The sequence below is a fragment of the Protopterus annectens genome, chromosome 5.part0, assembly GCF_019279795.1.
Source record: "Protopterus annectens isolate FY-2018-M chromosome 5.part0, PAN1.0, whole genome shotgun sequence".
Taxonomy (NCBI): Eukaryota; Metazoa; Chordata; order Ceratodontiformes; family Protopteridae; genus Protopterus; species Protopterus annectens.
In genome coordinates, this window is record NC_056735.1 from 606,532,735 (window position 1) to 606,552,047 (window position 19,313).

A 19,313-nucleotide genomic window follows, 5' to 3' on the forward strand; every position below is an offset into this window, starting at 1 on the left:
TGTGTGTGTGTGTGTGTGTGTGTGTGTGTGTGTGTGTGTGTGTGTGTATAAGAATGCCTGGGAGTGTGTATGAGTAAGGCAACTAATAAAAGATAAAAGGGGTTGTATTATAGAAGAACATCTTAATAAAGATAAATTAAAATGGCAAATTTTAGTTAATGCAATGTGTTTTCCAGGATTGAATGATTCAATGGCTATTAATTATGTTTTAAAGTTGAAATACTATGACTCTACATAGTTCATTGTTATTTCTATTTTTTGTCCTTGTGTATGGTTTTACCTTGCAATCAGTTTTAATTGGTAGGTTGGCTCTAACAGTGTATCATGTCATTTTAATTACGTATAAAAGAAGTGCCATTAATAACATATTTAGTTCTGAGGAAGTTCTATGTGATGTACGGAATGAAAGCGCTAACCTTGTTCTAATAAATTTTGAATTTGGAATACTGTTGCCTCCTTCACCACATAATTTATCAGTTTGTGTGGTGTGTTTCTGTGGAGTATTTAATTTTGTGAATAAGGGTGTCTTTATGTGAGTATGTGTGCTTGTGCATGTGAGGGAATGTTTGTGTGTGTGTGTGTGTGTGTGTGTGTGTGTGTGTGTGTGTGTGTGTGTGTGTGTGTATGTATATGTGTACGTGTATACATTGGGAGGTGCCCATGCAACATTAATGGCTTGGATTGGTTGGAGGGAACACAAGCCCGATTAAGGTCTGACAATGCAGTGTTCCATTCAGAGACATGATAATTAGACAGTAATGAGATGTTTCTTGGTGCCATGTTTTTGAATCAGAGATTATCACCATCAAACTAATTAGCCTTCCTCTGTTGCCTAGTCAGCATTGGCAGTGATAATTTTTCTGAATTTGGGACATGTTTCTAAAGTAGTGGCGCATTTTTATTGGGTTTCTAAAAAACTGACTCTAACTCAGTAAAGGAAATATTCTGACTTGATTTATTTGAAAGGAGGCACACTGTTATATAAACACTAGAAGAGATCAAGGGATTACTTCAAGTAACAAACCGACTACTAAGTAAGCTCCACTCTCCAATCTGTATATAAATCACAAGAAAAGAATCAACTACTCGACCATTCAGCACCAGTGAAATAATATCCTTTAGCTGATGAAAAACAATCGTTTATTCAGTCAAATCCAGTAATAGGAAACAGACAAAATCAAGAAGATACATGAAACAAAGCTGCACACAGGTTTTTGTGGTCAAAGTCACATTCATCAGGATATTGGAATAATGGCTTATATGTCACACTGGAACCATGTTATTATCAAGAAAAGAACAAAGCTCATTTCTAATGCCAGAAAACATTTTATAAATTCATAAAACTGTAATATTCAAAATATAATATTATATAATACAGAGTTTTTACCAAAAGGGATGACAATGCACTTTTTGGCATTGAGCTTGAGGCCATGGCTTTGACTACTGGCATATGTCTCAGCGAGGCCCTTTTGTAGAATGTCCACATCTTTTGGAGTTTTGATTATGGCTCCTAGTTTGCAGTCATCTGTGAACTTCATTAGCCAAAGACCTTCTGTGCTAGCCTATACTTCAGAGAAGCAGATACCAAACAGGAGAGGACCCAGGACTGAACCCTGTGGTACTCCACTTGTCACTGGCCTGAAGTTGGATTTGGAGTCTGCTACTTTCAGAGTGTGGGTTCTGTCAGTGAGCCAGTTGGCAACCCATCTTGTGACATAGAGATTTATACCTAGTTTAGTGAGTTTATCTATAATTCCAGAGTGGGGGATGGTGTCGAAAGCCTTGGCAAGATCTAGATAGGCTGTGTGAACCACCTTACCCTCATCTATGGCTTTGGTGACTGCTTCAAAGAAGTCTATCAGGTTTAGGAGACATGATCTGCCTTTTACAAACCTGAACTGGGTGGGTTCCTGAGTTTGGAGATTACCAATGTCATTGTTTATAAGTTCCATGATGTTACATTCCATAGCATTGCAGACCAGGCTCGTTAGGCTAATGGGGTGGCAGTTTCTGGGGTATGTGGTGACTCCCCCTTTGTGGAGTGGGATAACCATTGCTGTGCACCATTCAGTAGGGACATAGCCTGAGGTGAAGCTATGACTGAACATGGTACTTAGGTGGGGTGCCAGTTCATTCTATAGTTCATGTAGAACACAGCCTGGGTTGTTGTCAGGTCCCATGGATGCTGTGTTCTTGGCTTTGGATAGTGTGTTTTTTACCTGTGCAGCCGTAATTACAGGAACTTTGCATTCTTCTGGTATAGAGATGGGCCCTTTAGGGGATGACAGGGGGGTAAAGTTAGCACTGAACCTATCTGCCAGGATGTTGGCAATATCAGTTGCTTCTGTATATTTAATGCCATTGTGCTGTAACTCAGAGCAGATCTGAGTGTTGCCATTGAGAATCTTGACATAGCTATAGAATGCTTTGTGGTTGTCTTTAGAGTCAGTGGTGATTTTGTTTTTGTAACTAGCTTTGGAGGATTTTATGAGGGATCTCAGCTTCTTACTGAGGCTGACCAGGGAGTTTCTCCAATCGTGGGATTTTATTCTTTTTTGCAACAGTTTCTTTCTTCTGTTGAAGAGTTTGTTTATGGCAGGGGACCACCAGATTGGCTTCCTTTTTTGGAGGATAGCAACTTGGTTCTGTTAGGGATTGCATGATCCATGCACTAGTGTAAGTGCTTATAAAGTGCATTTGTGTAGAATTCAGCAGTCATACCTCTATTGTCTGTCAGCATGGGTGTCGTGAAGTTTGCCACTTCTGTCTTAAGAAGCGTGAAGTTGGCTTTGGAGACATTTATTTTACTGTGGTTTCCCTAATGGGGGGTGGGGGAGGGATGTGGATGTCTAGGGTGATTAACTTGTGGTCGGATCTGACCAACTAGTAATTGACCTCTGATGTGGAGCATCGGTTGCTCATGTTGATAATAACCAGGTCTAGGATATTGCTGCCCCTGGTGGGGGTGTGGATAAGTTGATCCAAGGCATTGGAATTTATGAATTCCAGAAAACGTTGAGCACAAGAGTTGGTACATGAGTAGTTTTCCCAGTTAATGGTGGGGTAGTTGAACTCGCCCATTATTAGGGTGCTGGTTGTACCCTAATATTTTCCAGTGTATCAAGAAATGAGGAGTGGGAATCCTGGGGCATGGTGGGGGATCTGTAGCAAGCTTTCAACTTTAACTATTGTGGAATCATGAAAAGGTCTATCACTCTTAACCCATACTGCTATTGACAATACAAAAACTTCTATAATATAATTCAACTTAAGATTAAGTAATAATTTTACCATATAATGGCTATGTTTGGAAGTAGACATGTTTGGGAAAGAATAGATATCATTCTGTAACTTAGGAACACACAATTACTGTTATCATGGTGAAGGGAAAAAAATCAAAACAAAACGTTGCCTCCATAGTGTGTTAGTTGTAGAGAAATGACTACTCATCTCTTACTCCTACACATAAAAAAGAAATAGTGGCATAAATGAAGTGGGCACCCAAGGCCATTTGTTCTGCGAGAGAACAAACAAATGATCATGATGCTACAGAACCTCTGTAGAACTAACTCTTTCGGAATGTTGGTAGAATTAACAAACTCAAATAATACTCTGAATGATTAAAAAGGTTTGAAGGGGTTATGAGAAAGACTAATTGATAATAGCCAGGAAGGATTAACAAAATTGCTGAATTCTCTGAGGTTCAAAGAATGTGAATGGTCCCAAATAATATCAGTTTAGCAGTGGTGTCTTTGCAGAATTAACAAAGCTGAGATGGGCAGAATTAATGTACTTAGGGCACAGGAACATAATTACATTACACAGAAGACCCCCTGAAGCATTATACTGAAATAATTTTAAACATTTGCACAGTGTCCTGTTTGCATCTGTCTGCCCTCCACATATTTTCTGTATTAGGTGAAATCACAAATTTAGTAAATACAAGTGATATGGAATTTTTGTAATGTAGTGCATATTATCCTTGACTTTATCAAAGAAGAACTTACTTCCATATTCAGGTCTTTATCCTGGGAGCTCATCTCCTGTCCTCCAGCAAGATATGATCTAATACCATGACCTATTCATGCCTTCTTCTCAAGATATATAACCAAATATTGACAGCAAACTCTCCTCTTCCTGTCTGACACCTCTAACTCCATGACTTGGTACAAGATTTGATGCAGACCTCAGATTATTAGCTAGGCTTAAGTCAAAGTAAACTTTATTGTCATTTAGAACTACACAAGTGTAGTCTAAACGAAATTTTGTACATCAGCTCAGTTCTTGAGATTACAAAAGAAAGTGAATCAACACATACAAGTAAAGGAATAAACATAACTAACAGATGCAATACTACTCCCAATACATCCAAGAAAGAGCAGAGACATTTACCAACACTCATATACAAAAAAATACCCTCCCCTGAGTTAAATTAACTACCCTATTTAAAGTAATACAAAACACACTGCAGATTGAACAACGCATACGTTATTTGTCTAATATTGTACTTGTGTTTTAAATAATACTGACTATGGATATAATAAATAAATATTGCACTTACTTGAGATATATGTAAGCATATATTGCACAAATAAATAAAAATTGACGTATTATGTGTCCAGATCCCTGGGACTAGTACCCGAGTTCAGAAATCTAATCACTATAGGGTAGAAACTGTTATTGAATCTTGTAGTCATGCAGTGGATGCTGCGGTATCTCCTGCCTGATGCCAGATACTTAAACAGTCCATGCACAGGATGCATGGTGTCCTGTATTATTTTGGTGGCCTTTCAGATGCTTCTTGCAGAATAAAATTGTTGATGGAAGACTGGAAGATGTTACCTTCTCTGCAACCCTTACCACTCTTTGTAGCACCTTCCTTTCTGTAACTGTGCAGCTTCCAAACCACTCTGTGAAACTGCAGGTGAGGATGGTCTCTACTGCACCTCTATGGATTATGGAGAGAATATGAGGTGGAAGCTTAGCTTTTTTAAATGTCCCTTCAGGGAATTTAGCCTAATATTCAGCTACAAATTTCTCTCTCTCTCTCTCTCTCTGTATGTAAATGAAAAAACAGCACTCAAAAAATACAATAAATGTCCATGTTGATTTTACCATAATAGTATAGACTTCATCCTACAACAGTCCCAGGAATCAGCTGTATTATAAAGCAATGACATGACAAATTAATTAGTGTATAGTACCATAGCTCCATGCTTTTCCCACAGTTGTATGCTGTAAGTCTTATTCTGATGACTTCACTGTTCCCCTCACACATACCATCTGAATGGTTATGTAGTTAATTGCTATGACAAGTAGAAAAGCTATGCTGCTGTTATAATACCACATTTTTCTAATCTGCTTCAAGTCTTATGGCAATGGTGGGAGGAAAGAAAGTCAAGAAAAGTCAGATCATCTGGTAACAATGGTGTAATATTTTATCTGGAATGAGTTAATTGTATCTGAATCAATCCCAATGCGATACAGTGACATATGAAAATGAAAGCAAGTTCGTATGCAGCTTATGATTGTACAAGTTGAATGTGATAATGTGGCACCCATGCCTCTTTATTTTAAGCATATCCTGATGTTCATGCTTGACCTAATTTAAGACAACATACAATTTCAGAAGATTTTAATACAATCCATATGATAGAGTAAACAGTTAAATTAAAAAAGTGGATTTTTTTATCCAGATTAGATGAAATGAAACATAACTCAGTTAATGTCATTTCTACTTTGGAATACATTTAAAAACATTTTTACTATCAGGGTTTGCTCGGGGGGGGGGGGTCATTATAGTACCTTTTTTGCCAGTGTTATTTTAATTAAGTAGGAGAGCTACTGTTATATAAGTTAGAATTATTTCCATGTCAAATTTGATGTATGTGTTATAGATGGTTTATTTCATGTGCATGTTGTAGATGTGAAATATTAAATTCACTGAACAATCATTATTAGCATTTACATTCTGCACAGATATTGATAAGATATATTTTTATTTACTACTAGAAATATAAATACCTAGAAATTTGCATCTACTATTTTTAGAAAACCTACATACATCAACTAGCTATTACATTCTAAGATGTAGCATATTTTATACATGAAAATTAATATGTGAAAATTAATGTTATAAAAAGTGAAAGGATCAGAGTAGCCAGACATGCATTGGACAACAGTGTCTTTCAGTTAGATATTGAAAAATTGAATAAAATGTTTTTAGCACATGTTACAGTATTCTTGAATCAGTTATATCAGGTGTTATTAATAACAGGAAGAGAAAATATGCACCATTATTAAGAGCCAAAACTTTAATATGCATATTTGGGAGTACATTCCTATATCTTCCCATTACCTCTTTGTGAATTACTTATCCATTCTCTCTTCCCAATTGTTTCTAACCTCTTCTGATTGATTTTTATAATTATCATGTAATATTTTATGGGAGTGCAATGAGTTGGCGGACTTTAAGGATTCCCTGCAGGATGCACTGTAGGAGATGCTTGGTGGGCAATTGGTATAATGGGGAGATGATTTTTCTGAGCTATGATACAGAATCGGAATTGCCTAGATATGGTAAGGCCTTGCTGTCTCTAATTATGGTGGTTTATAAAAAAGCAATGAATAGAAAATGGAAATCAAAATTTAAACCAACTATATTAGAAGTAGTAAATATAGTAACAGAGATAAAACAATTGGAACGGAGATCTTTAGAAAAAGGTAGGAGCAAACTACATAAGAAAAAATGGGAATTGTGGGAACAATACATACAGGGGAAGAATGAGGTTTAAAAGAAGGCAGGTCTTAAATGAGCTATGTAATGTTTGACTGAAAATGATTAGGTAGATTATAAGTGATCTATAACGTATGCAACTGGAAGTGTGTCAGTATGGTTTGTGATGCAAAATGCTTGCAACTAGGATTGTGTCGGTGTGGTTTGTTTTCATTTATATAACTGTACGATTGCTTATGTTGTAAGTGATGGTGTAGTAAAGATGTTTCTTGTTTAAAAAAGGGGACAGGAAATGAATAATTTATGTAATGTTGCTTAGGTTACATGATATATAACAATTATATGTGAAGCATAATGTCTGTTAATTTTAACTTGTTAATACAGTTTGATTACTTTTATATAAATATAAATGTGCCTATGTCACAACTGATAATTCAATAAAGGTGTTTAAAAAAACAATAATATGGTGGGCAGTGAACATGTAAATCAAAATCAATGTTCTATGTCTATGTGTTTAGTGTTGGTGTTAATCATTAAAAACAACAGGAAAATTTTCAAGGTGACAATGAATTATATGATGTAGTTGGAGCATCAATAAAGGGAGCACACAGTATACAAATTTTGCCTGAAAATATGTGTGGTATCCCGTCTATGTCTTTTATAAGCCTTACTATATCTAAGAATACTTAGAAGTGAGTGGCCTGTTTACACTGAAGATTCATAGCAGGTCCAATGATTTTGTTAAGTCACATAAATTGTATTACTTGAGTGAACTGCTATTATAACTGTAATAATTGTGGTGAATGTTTAGCAAAATATTTGAGCTGTGATTGTTCTTATGTTGATAAAACCAGCAGGCAATCAAGTCAATACACATATGATTATCTCTATGTTACATGTATATAACATGAACAATGCATTGTACAGACTTTCTGCAGAATGTAGCTGTTTCAAAAAAAATTTCCTCATGAATTATCTTGTGATTCCAGAAAAGGTGATTGTAATAGCAAATTAGAATACAAATAATTAAATGGCAATCATTCCTGAATGGAGGATATCATCATGGTGTCAGTGATCCTATTAGTATAGAAAGGACATTGAAATCAAAGCCTTTGAGGCCAGATACCATTTATTTTAAAATATGGTATAAGGAAATGTCTGCTTTTTATTTGGTTGGTTTTAGGTAGGTGACATACTTGGTAATCTCTAAAATAGTGATTTTAATATTTTATGTTTGTTCTGATGTCTCTAAGGCTTGAAATAAAGGTGAAACGGTGTCTGTGACACATCAGATAGCACACTTGCTTTTGGTACAGAAAGAGGTGGGTTCTATTCCTACACCAGGTAGATGGAATGCTGCCCTAGCAGTGCAACATAAGGGGGGTGCTGCACAACAGACTGCAGTGTCCTTCAGCTGAGCCATCAGACCAAGGTACCATCTGCTTGAGTTAGTGGTGGTGCAGCTGCATATATAAGGACCCATCCCACCTATTGAAAATAGCAGAGATTCTTTATTTAGCACTATTTCCATCATATGCAATAAATACACACTTACACTGAACATTTAAAAGTTTGAAAATTTGAAAATTGTTACATCAGCTATATGCATCTTATCATTCAGTATTTCCCCCACTTTGTGTTGCCACAACCAAAATCTTACTTTATTAAGTATATCAGCTAAACTTCAAACCTTACTGAACAACACTCCTGTCAGCCTAGCTTTCCAAATATTCCAGATAAGATTAAATTAAGCCTTATTCATTTTCTCCAACATTTGAATCCTCTCATGTCCATAATAACCATACATAATCATATTCATATCCATTTTCTCAAACTGTATACACCCAAAATACCTCTTTTTAAAAAAATGATCCCATATTATACTTTCAGCCCCTCTCCCCAACAAAAACATGCTCAGTAGTTTCTACTTTGTTTTAAAATAAACAAAGACTCTGTGACATTTTATTTAACATATTTCCTTTTACAGGCAATTTATGTATACCCAGTTTTCCACAGAAAATCTTGACACTCAAAATATTTTCAAATCTATTCTCTGTTTTAAGTTTATAGGTTCATATATAAATATTAGATTTACTGCCGTTAAATGGTATTTTAAGCCTAGCCAATAACTTGTGGTCAGAACCAAGCCTTTTAATTTGTGTCTATAAGATGAAGACCTTAACCGTTATGTTAACACCCCCCCCCCCCATTTAGTTTGCTTTAATGGCACCAATAATCTTCTTATTCAACCCATCCTAAGGATTAAACCCATAACATCTTTTAACAATATGATTATACCAAACTTTCCATGAATCCTGCAGATTATTAAACTTTATTTCTCCATTCTTAACACTCCCTTTTCCTTTCTTTTTCCCTTTACATTCCTACCGTTCTTCATATGTCATTTGCAAAATATTTTCTATAACCTCATTATATTTCACTCCTTATCAGACAAAGCCTTATACAAACTGAAAGATGCATTATAAACAGCAGGATTAATTAATACTAAACCAGCTTCATTGCTTTTCATATATAACATTCCTTTCTTCATGGGATTTAACCCAGACACCTCAAAAACAAAAGAAAACAGCTTGTCAGAGTTCCTTTTCTATTTTCCCAGGAATCATAGAAACCCTCATTAAATAATTAATTTTACCCAAAATAATTGAATTCATCAAATAAACGTTCTTTTTACAAGACATCATAAAAACTTAAACATATTCCCATTATTTTGAATTGGTTTAATCTTATCACTTCATCCCACTGCCCCTCAAAAAGCTCTTTTTTCCAAATCCTATATGCAATAAACTAAGTTCATTCAAAGAAAAACAAACACCTTCTATCTATCCTTCCCTTCTATCGATCCTTCCTCTCCTGTCCCCTACTTTTTTCTTTAATCAGTTTCAACCATACATTGGCCAAACAACTATGCACACAACTTAAAAGACACATTCCATCAGACTTACTGATGAGTGTTACATGTTCATAAGAATCCAGCTTGCAGTAAATCAATGTTACGTTGCTTGGTGTTGCTTGGAGGTTCATCCAAGTCAACATACATACAAGTGAAGTTGTGGTTATGCATGCACATACATGCACTCATAGACACACTTACACTATTTTTTTTTACTCCTGGATTATCTTCAGACCCCCTACCCCCCTCTCACCGTAATGACCCATTCAATCCTTTGTGAGGTGACAGCCAGCTCATTAATTCAAGGACCCCAGTGATGACTCTGTGTTCCATTCCTTTCATGATCTGAATGACAGCCAATGGGCTCATTCATTCTTTCCTTAAATAAGTAAGCAGTGGGCATGTGAGTAGGCCCTTATGCATGCAGGCATACCCCAACCTAACACACTCTTACAATGCTTGTTACTTCCATAATCACTTCCTTTCAGGACATGGACATGCATGTCACCACACATGCTGTTTCTGGTATTGTGAGAAACTGTAGGTGTAAGCATGTTAATCCAGTCCCTATTGCAGGCAGCCCTTCCCTCTGAGGTGGGTACACTGATAATTATTATCACTTTTTCAACCCCAAGGCAGCTCTTCCAAGAACTTGATAGACTAATCATAGTCAGATCATGTGATAAAATTCAGGGCTTTATTGTCTTTATGGCTACAGATCTGGCTATAGATGATATATTTTTTCAAATGGCACAAAAGCAGCTGCACTTATACATTACCCATATGGATTTATTTGCAACACTGAAAACTATAGACAGACATTTATTGTTATAGGTAAGAATCAACAATCCAGACATCTTAGAAGTGTCTATTTGTGTAGCTATACATATTTTTGAAACCTCCAATATGAGTCCATCATATCAAACTGACGTGATGTTTTCATCTGTTAAGAACTTACATCTGTGAGGTCAACAATTCTGTGGCAAGGATTACTATATTGCCCTTTCCTGTATTGCTGTACTTTCTAAAATGAGGTCTGTAACTACGTGTTGACATCAAACATTTCTCTTAATATATGTGTAATTCCTTATGACCTTCAGGTCTGCTGAATGGTAGTTTACATATACTTCAGCCTGGCAGTATAATAACCCAGAATAACTTATTGTTTTGCAGCTGCATGCAAAAATTCGGGCAATGTATAAAACTCATATGAACATGAGAGACTTCTGGACTAGCAGCCATACCTAGATTTGTCTGAAAACAGTAATACAGATATACTTTGCTATCTATGGCCTTTGCTATTATCTAGAGGCTACGGATAGAAAACTATAGTAACAATACAGGAAGGCAGTTGCTGTTTTGTGGTCTGAAATATTTTATTCATATTTTATTCATTTATTGCCTTCTCCAGTGATGGCGTTGTATAATCCCTCATATGGTTTGTTCTCTTTTCATTGCTGTCAGGTAGTGGAAAATTAGGGTCATAAATCATGATGACATTTTCCTTGGATTCTATGGTGTTAAGGTAAATCTTGAGTTATGTATTAAGACTTGCCATTAAGTTTATTTTTTCCTCAGGCTGTGGGACTGCAACTTCACTCAGAAATAGATATAAAAGCATAAAGCCCTTTAGGCCATGCATTAAAAACATATGTGGGTAGGAACAAAACGCAAAGAACCAAAAACATTATATTCATACAGTGTTCTTCTGTACAGTACAGCTTCCTTGTTTCACTATAAAAGGAGAAACTGGCATATCACTAGCATCTGTTATCTGAAGTAAGTAGTCTCTTTATACCAATTTCTGTTCAAAATTTTAGATTTGCCCATTCTTTATTTCTTTTAAAGATGGATAATAAAGGCATGAATCATCATGCAGAACTGCTTTTCTTCAGCTTTAACTAAACACTCAAAACTAGGTAAGGAAAATTCACAATACTGTCTTAATGTGCTGACCATAAAACTTTGCTTGCCTGATGTGTATAGTGCACATTTTTAAATACAAAACTTAGCATAATTCACCAAAAATAAAACAGAACTGAAGGATACTCGACAGCAATTTCATGTTGTGCAATCCATTTAGAGGTATATCTAGGTTCCAGTTTCTGGTAAAATAGTTTTCATGTAGTTACACTGTTTCCCTGTGTAGATTTCATCTGGTTATACATAGTTCTTTAAAGCTCACTGTCTCAGTTTTAATATACATTGAGGCACATTACAACTTAAGTGCCACAATATATTTTCCATCTCCCCTGACTAAAAATATGTGGGCAGTTTTTTAATAAAATGCTTTGCAATTTTTTATTAAGGTTCACCCAAAAAATGTTTACTGGATCCTTCACTGGCATCACTCAATGGTCTGCATGAGGAGGTGCATCTGTAAACATCATTGCTCAGAGCCCCACACATGCTATGTGGTGCATCCTTTAAAGCCTATGGATGCATGTACATGTACTCCCTCCATTGACAGCACCAAGGGCAAGTTTAAAGAAAATTTTGGTGACATCACAGAAGGGGAATTAAGAGTTTATGAGAGATTTTGTTTTACACTTTCCACTTAAACCGGTAAGGGTGAGGAAATGCAATATGACCTATAGGCAACACGTACCATGTCTATAAGGTAAGCATATGACTGTGACTGTTCGTAAAAAGAAGTTTCTTTTCATACTTCTCTGGAGGATTTCTCAGAACACAAGTTTCCACAGTCACTTGGTTCATCCTCCATGGTTTCACATGTCTCTTTTGACTTGTTTTAGCAGCTCACTTTTTATCTCTTTTCCTCTAATTTAGGTCAGGTGCTACTGTCCAGAGACACCTAATGAAAAAGGGTGGACAAATACCTTCTTTCTGCTACTGATCCTTTCAGACTGTTAGTCATGAGGTTATACATCTCCAAGTTCAAATAAAGATGGTCGAACATATATTCACATATGTCAATGTATTTAAGCCCACTTGTTTTGCTTGTATCATGGTCATTTCACTGTTTCTTCTCAAGTAATTTCTATAGTCTACAGCCCTGTTAACTGGAACACTGCTTCTATTCATTCTGTGTGTAATATATGCTTCTCTTTTATAGCAACTTCCAGTAAGTAACTTCTTGCAGCGATTAGCAAAAAGCAGCACAGCAAAAGCAAATAACTGTCAGAAAACAGAATAAAAAATAAATTGCAGTATCTGTAGGATTAACAACACTTTATTAACAAGACAATGACTTCAGGTAGTGCTTTCATCTTCCTTCACTCTCAGAGACTTCTTCAGACTAAAATTCATTGTTCATTACATACATTAAATACCCATTCTTGTGATACATCACCCAACAACATCCAATCTAAGTTAAGGAGCCTAGTCACATGATAAAATAGGCTAAATTAAAGAAAAAGCTTAGTCACATGATAAAATAGGCTAAATTAAAGAGAAATAAAACCTACAAAAATTCTAAAAAAGTCAGTGCTTTAACCCTTTTCTTTTTAAGTACATAACAAATTCCTCTCTATTATTGAGACCAGGGAAAAAACATGCAATTAATTTAACTTGCCAACAGTACTCTAGCCATCCCAGTTCTTCCTCTATGTTAATAATATTCTTGGTGTTACTCAATGCTTCTAATACTAAACATTTAAAGTTAACTTTGCATTTACTTTCTTTATAGTATTTACACACAGCATTGTTTTCATCTCCATTGGCAACAGGATACTTATGCTCATAAATTCTTCTGTTGAGCTCCCTGGTAGTTCTTCCCACATAAAACGCATGACAATCCATGCACATTAATAGATAAACTATATTTTTACTCTTACATGAAAAACTTCCTGGTATTCTGACTACATAGTTTCCCACTTCAATTTCACTAGAGTCAGTATACAAATATTTGCACATGTTACAGTTGAAACACTTATTTATTCCTTTTTTACCTTTGACTTGTATTACTCTGAAAAAAAATCTTTATAATTTGTACCTCTCTTTTGTACAAACCTGGGCCCTGTACCTATCTTTTTAATAATTTCATTATTAGCTTTGAAAACACCCCAATTTCTACTAATAATACTTTTTATTGCTTTACAATCAACACTATTTTGCACTGCTACTGCTTTCTTATGCATATATTCTTTTCTTCTTGTACTGTCACATTTAAATACTTTTCTTTCATCTATTTCTTTCTCTAACAATTTATTCAAATCCTTGTTAGGATACCCTCTACATTCCATTCTTTTACAGAAATTTTCAGCTTCTTGTATGAAAACATTATCATCTTTAGTGAGATTGCTTATCCTTTTTAACTGGCCCTTAACAATATTAGATTTTGTTTTGTTGGGATGGAGACTAGCATAATGTAAGTACATGTTGTTCTGAAAATCTTTCTTATAAATCTTAGATATCAACCTATTGTCTTTCTTATAAATAGCAAGATCTAAATAGTTAATTCTATGCATGTCATAATTATGAGTAAATTTAAGATATGAACATACATTATTAATATATTTCAGAAAATCATTCAAGATATCAATAGGCCCTCTCCAAATTAAAAAGACATCATCAATAAAGTGAACCATCTTTAATATATATTCATTATATTCACTATTAATGATGTTAGCTGTCTCCCAACCTTGCATAAATACATTGGCATAACTGGGAGCTAAAGCTGCTCCCATAGCCACTCCACTAATTTGAACATACAGTTGTTCATATAACCCCAAACCATTGTAACTTAATACCAGATCAATCATTTCCATAAGCAATCCTACCATATCAGAAGAGAACATTCTAGATCTTAAAAGTTAGATTCTGACTGTTTCCATACCATCTATATTAGGAATCATAGTATAGAGGGAATGAATATCCAATGTAACTAATACATCAGTTTCATTCACAACTACAGTCTCAATTTTACTCAGAGTCAAAGCTATCTCTTATATATGTAATGTTTTTAGGTACCACTTTTTGTAACATTTTGTCCACAAAAACAGATAGCCCTTCAGTCTTACTTTTAGCATTTGCAACAATAGGCCTTAGCAGGGAGACTTCTAAGTTTTTGTGGATCTTTGATATAACAAAGATCCTACTTACTTTTGGGTTAGTATTAGTTAGATTATTTCTTGTTTTTTCATCTATTCTGCCAGTGCAGAACCATTCTTCTATACAAGAATCTATAAGAGCATATCTCTTTTTTACATCTGAAAATGTCACGTTTTTATAGAATTTTTTTGTCTTTTAACAATTCTCTCATTTTATACTCATATTCTCCCCTATCTAGTACTACCAAAGATCCCCCTTTATCAGCCTTGAATATCAGTACTTCTTCACTTTTATATAATTTCTCAAAACATTCTTTCTCATTTTTGGTCAAGTTGTAATACTTATATCCAGCTTTATTGTCCAGTGTTTCAACAATTTGTGCTTCACATACATTTAAAAACATTTCTAACTCCTTACATAATGGTGGGTTAAAGCAACTGGGCTTATAAAATTTACTTTTTACTTCATTGCGTTTGTTAAACATTATGTCAAAAGTAAGGCTTCTAACATAGTCTCTTAGTCCATTTACAGCAACTAATTTGTCTGCTCTCTGAGCCGGAGCAAAATTCCAGCCTTTGCTTAGTACACAACACTCCTCTCTAGATAATTCATAATTAGAGAGGTTAACTATTTTAAAGTTTACAAACCTATGTCATCCTTGATTAATTCGTTTTTTTTTTCCAATGTCTCTTGTGGTTTACTTGTGCATATCTGTTTTTTGATTGCTTGTTGTAATTTTTGAACCTTCCATTTCTGCCGCTTGCTGTTACTTGAGCCCATGTTCTCTCCTGGTTATTAACCCTCTGATATACTTCGACCATTTGTTGGCATTCGTTGTTGTGATGGGTAACTATTTCCTTAGTGTGAACTGAGTTGGTGCAGGCATTCGCCCCCTTCACTTTAGGTCTGACTATTTGTTAAGCATTTTTTGTTGCTGAAACATGTTTCACACTCGTTTTTGCGGTCCCATTTGAGCTCATAGCACCCTGATTTCCAGGCTTGCTATATAGTCTCTCCGACCTTCTTAGTGAATTTGCTTCCTCTTCACTTCTTAGAGTAGCGTCTTCTTCTTGCAGTGATGTACATTTATTTTACGTTTGTTCAGCAGAAATCAAAGTATGTACATCAGCTGCCCCACTGTCTCTGTCATCTTTCAATCTCACTAGCTGCCCTTCACTGTGCAGCTTCATAATGTCCTGCTTAGTAATGAGGTACCATTCTGAACATTGTGCACAACACATCTTTCCTACTGTGAACACATTTCTTGAGTTTCTGGACCTAAACATAAGACGTCATTATAGGATGAAGTTTTGATGCTGTTTAACAATAAATCACATAGGAAAGAATTCATAAAAAAAGTTACAGTTTTACCTTCTATGGCCTGTGGATACCCTTCTGCATCTGTGCTGTCATCATCATGTCTATTCTGTTCAGTTCTGGATAGTCTCTCACCAATCCAAACAGTATTACTCCTCTTTTGATCAGATTGACCTCCTCTTAGTTTATCTTGAAAAACAGCAAACATATACTCTAGACAACCTTTACCTTATGTGCTCTTGTATTCAAGCTTTAGTGACTGCTTATAAAACAGAGAAAGCCTCTCTACATGACTTTATCATGTGCCAGTCTCGATATTACAATTACAAAATGATTAACATTTCCGCGTGGGCTAATCTAGACTGACACCTCTCAACTCTCTTTGCATTATTTTCTTACTAAGTTCCAGCATCACTCTATTCCCAAGACCAGTAATGCTCTTGTCTTTCTCCTGTTCACTACTATTGAGGATTCCCTTAACAGGTCTTGATAGTGGCGAACTTGTAAAGTACTCTCAACAAGAAGAACAATTACTCAAATTTAAAACATTACACTGCTTAGTTTCATAATGTAGGAGATAATTATTACAGCATGGCCAAACTCTTAATATTTGAAACATTTCCCCAAAATTCGAAGTCACATTTAGCAATATCCATGTAAACACCTTAGTTGTCCAGAGAAAGTAAGCACATTTCTTCTTCCATACTCATAATTCTGATGTTGAATTTCCAGTTTTAGAATTCTGGTTCCACTGACTGCCAGTCTGGTCTGGTACAGTAGTCTGTAATAATCCTCCAGATGCAACATGCTGCTTTACCATGGCAAACATTTTTCACCTTTTTGGTAGTTTATTTCACTGATATTGATGAACAAGTTTAAATTCCTCAGAATGCAGTCTATAATGATAAACTCTATAATGTAATCAACACCATCCATCTCAGGTATGAGGCACTTCTTTGTAAAATGAATAAATTGAAATATTTAGGATCATATGGACTTGTCAGGTGCATGGTGAATGGACAACTGTGTTCATCTCATATGTATCAATGTTTTGTCTTTTAGATTAGTGCAGTCTTTGACTTCTACCTGGCTGCATGTCAGAGAAGACCTTCTGATGTTCTTCACATCGAAATGATGAGACCAAGAGGTACGCCTCAATATCATCCATAGCGACTCGTGAATGTAAACAATGACTGGCTTGAATAACCTTCACAGGTTCATAGTTTCATATATAACTAGCACATGCCTCTCAACTTCCCAGATTTTTGTAGAATGTCCAGATTTTTTGCCACATATTTTTGGTCTTTACCTCATAAAATTTGTGTTATTCTGGCAAATCAATGAATACTGAAATAACTAAATAATAGCAAATACTGAGACTCATTTGAGTTTTAGACTTCATATCCTTCAGAAAATGCATAACAATACAAATCCTGTTATTCTAGCAAACATCTAAGTTTATAGGAGCACTGTTTAAAAGCTGTCCTTATTTTTGGGCCTTTGTCTACCTATTAATTTTGGCTTTATCCATTTTTCTTGCTCTAAGAAATAGAGAGATAATAGGCTAAAGGTCCCAAGATGCCTTTTTAAGCCTAACCATGTACTGACTGGATAAATTACCCAGGGGCATATAGTTGTGTTTAGGTGGCAGAGCATTTACAAACTACCTCTTCCCAAAGGGGGATAGATGTGCTCCCAAGGATAACTTTTCCCTTTCTCATCCAGTAGTACAGGCTATGTTTGAATAGGGTGAGGGATAAGCTCTGTTTTGCAAGCATGGGAAGCTTGTTCCAAAGTAGGATAGTACCTAAAACATGTCTGTCTTGCCAACATGTTTTGTTTATATTAAAAACAAGTTTCAGGTCTTTGGATTGGGTAATTCTAATGCCATTAAACTTTCTGAATGAGTTATGATTGATGGTATTTCTTGAGAGGTATTTGGGGGACAGCAGGGTGAAATTGGAGCTAAATTTGTCAGCTAGTAGGTTTGTGTTCTCCTTTTGCTCTGTATAGGTTATTCTATTTACAATTTGTTCATCACACTGTTGTGTGTTACCTTTGAATTTGAGTACATAACTAAGAAGACTTTATGTCTTTCCATTGCTCATGAGGCTATATTTAACTCAAATTTGGCATTGTTGGATTTGATAAGACTCCTAGATTGCTTAATTCATTTGCTGTGTTTTTTGCCTTGCTGGGCATTGCACTTCTGTGTTTTGGACACTGGTTTCTTTATTTTGCTATATAACTTGTTGATACTGAGATTCCACTAGGGTGATTTATTCTTTGAGTTATTTCTATGATTATTTTGGGTGGGTACACCTGCTTCAATGCAGTTGTTTATATTATGGAATAGAGTTTCTGTAAACAATTCTGCATAGCCAACAATGTTCATGCGGTTCGGGATGCTTGAGATTTTGCCAGAGATTCATTCATTAGTATGTGATTTTGCTTTGGAATAAATTTTGAATGTACTAGGGTTAGATGTGGTGACAGGTTTTAGTTTGATTTCAAGACAGACTGCGTTCTGATCTGATGTGACAAATCAGGCCATAAAACTCAGGTGAGTGGAAAATTTCCCCATGTTTGTGAGCTTCAAATCATGAATAACAGTTTCCCTAGTAGATGCGCAGACAAGCAGATCCATTGCATTTGTGTTGACAAAGTCCAGAAGTCTCTAGACCTGTGCATTGGATGTTGTGTAAGTTTTCCTGTTTATACTGAGAGTAGTTGATGTCACCTAGGACTATAATGCTGGGTTCAATGCAAACAAATACAGTACATTTAGATATGTGGTATGGGTGACCGTGGTCATAGTGGGGAACCTATAGCTTGCAAAAATATGGTATGGGTCTTTGCTTATGGTGAGTTGGACATGGAGTAGTTCAAGTGAATCATTCCGCTTCACCAATCTTGAAGTGTGACTGTTTTTGAATGACGTTGACATACCTGTACCTTTTGTCCTTTCCCATGCAGTAGTTGGTCTAAATGTGTGGAAGGTATTGTAGCCTTCAATTGCCAGGGTAATCTTCATGACTTTGAACCACGTCTCTGTAACTACACAGACATTTGTGTTCTCTAGGGTATGTAGGGCATGGAGAAAATAGAATTTTTTGTGCAGACTCCCGGCATTGTGCATTAATGCCTTCAGGTTGTCCTGTATTTGTTGTGCTATGTTGGAAGGCTTATCGGGATGGTATTGCCTAAAAAAAGGTACTATTGGTGGTGGTGGTGGGGGTGGGGGGGTCAAAGTTTTAACCAATATTCAAAAGCTTAAAGGGGACAGGTGCAGACCATCCCTGATGAATCAGCATGGCCTGTCAACGATATCAT